At 39.9% G+C, this 2,312-nt stretch overlaps 1 pseudogene; it reads left to right on the top strand.

Moving 5' to 3' along the window:
• The window catches only part of LOC118338408, an 11,860-nt pseudogene extending 9,836 nt beyond the window's left edge, over window positions 1-2,024 (top strand).
• Window positions 2,025-2,312: the final 288 nt, after the last annotated feature.

Below are 2,312 nucleotides of genomic sequence, written 5' to 3'. Positions count from 1 at the left end.
GTGTGAGTAGTGGGTGGAAGGAGTCCAAAAATAAACTTTGATTCTGTATTTTCTCGCTCATGTCTCTTTCTGTCTCTCTCTCGGTCAAAGTGTCTGTCTTTCTGTTTTGGTCTGAGGGGTAAACAGGAAGAGACAGCACAGTGTGGTCTGAGAACAACTGAGGTGAAAATCATGAGGCCTCTGAAGCCAAAGCTCAGTGGAAAGTATAAAAGCAAACAGTGAAAACTATCTTCTTCTGATGAAATTCAACTAGCTGCTCTATAGAGACCTTTTTGAAAGAACATGGAGACAGTAGCAATAGAATACACCAGCACCCTGTGTTAATAAACACTGACTGTATGAGTAATAAATAAAAATGTAAAATACATATGATTCTCTTCTGATTTTGCTAAATCTCTCCACTTCTCATCTCTGGGACTGGGAGGGACTAAGGTGCAAGGATAGGAGGTGAGGAAAGGAATTGAGGATGTACAAACTGGGAAATGAGAAAGTCCCCCAGGGTCTGTGTCTGAGTGTGGGCGTGGTTTTCTGCCTCACTATGGCTCTGCCTCTCTGCACACTTGTTCATCATGTGTAATGAGTCAGCCACCATCCCGCCATTCTTTCCGGTATCTACAATAAAAGACTTAATAGGTGATTTCACCTATGTGCTTGTCGGCAGTCTGCATCTAGGTTCAACCTTTAAGAAAATGACACAAACAGCATAGATTATAGCACCAAGCATAAAGATATGACACCATATGTGGATTAGATGAGGTTACTTTTATGCAGCTGAAATAATCCTTTGTGGGCACTTTTATCTTAAATTGCACCTGACTCAGACATAATGAGATATCATAAGATCAAGTTGTGAAACAGTATTTGGTCATTGACACTAAACTAATCAGACTAATCTTTTGTCACATAGTTGCCGTTGAAGAACTGCATCCTGAAAGAAACCAGGTGAAGTATTACTGTGGATGATAGGTAATGGTTATATATACAAAATGAATTTGCCATTGGATGTTGCACTAGAGCGCCATCATCTCAGAGCAGAACAACTGGACAGGATTAAAACAGTCTTCGTTAGTATTTCCACGGTCACCATCACTGGTTTGGTCAAAATAACCCTTAATTCACAGAGTGAGATGTGGAAATATTCGGGAAAAGTGCTGCAGTTGCAATGTAAGCTAACATTAATCCATGGGCACAAATGCAACCATCAAAGTACGTCAGAGTCCTTGTTTTTGCCACTGACGGACTCAGATTGTTGTTCTAAGTGTCTGACAACACTATGAAAATGATCCCTACAGAGATAGACAAATTATTTAACTAGAAACAGCCATAATAACGCTATCACTCGCCACCAGACTCCATAGAAAAAAACGATAATTTTACCTTGCATATCATTGGGATGTTGTAACTTCGTTCAACAAGGACAAAAACTAAATATTACTCACCAAAACCATCTTTGTCAGTTTTTCCACTGTTCCAACAATCCCCAACTTTGCTTTGCTCTTAATAAATCCTTAATTCATAGACATAGCCGAGGAAAACAGCAGTTTCAGTCACTCTATTCAGTTGCATATGGAGCAGACCAGCTATGTAAACAAACCTTTTGTAATGTTTTAAATCTCATATATACCTTTCAATGGTGGTATAACTTTGGTTTTCGTGTGATGACGATCATTGTTTTCTTTTTTTAAAAAGTTCAAGTCATTCCTTTTTGGTGCAAACCAGTGTTTGTGTACAGTATGTGGCTGCAAGAAAACCTCAAGATTTGACCTGCTCGCTTTGAAAGTTTGTCTCCAGGAAGCATGGTGCAAGTGCACACTTTGTGCACTTTTTTCTTTGTGCTGAAAAAACATTGTTAGTGTGTGTGAGATACAGTATATAGGCCTAAATAGTTCCTTTATTCACAGAATCTGGGCTCAGATGACTTGAACTACGAATCTCTGTGTTTCCTTCCACAGACAATAAGAAACAGGAGGCCTGCATCAGAGAGACAAGTGGAGACTCGTGTTATTTATGCTGCCAGCAGATAGACTCAGGAAGAAACTGAAACTGCAACTGTAACTGATGCTTTATCATATGAATCTGCTGCTAGTCACCACCGCATGCAAATATGTTGTTGGGCGTGGGGTGACAGAAAGCGGTCAATGGCAAGAACATTTTAAAATAAAGTTTCTATATTCATGGGTTTCTTTCTGTCCCTCTCTCAGCCAAAGTGTCTGCCTTTCCAGTGGTGTCAGTAATGAGGACATATTTGATGTTTGATGAGACACAAAGGACACTGACGACTGTCAAACGCCCTCATAGGGAGAGTCAAATGG

The sequence above is a fragment of the Morone saxatilis genome, unplaced genomic scaffold, assembly GCF_004916995.1.
Source record: "Morone saxatilis isolate NCDOM2014 unplaced genomic scaffold, NCSU_SB_2.0 Contig4, whole genome shotgun sequence".
Classification (NCBI taxonomy): Eukaryota; Metazoa; Chordata; class Actinopteri; family Moronidae; genus Morone; species Morone saxatilis.
This window is presented reverse-complemented; position numbering and strand designations above follow the sequence as displayed.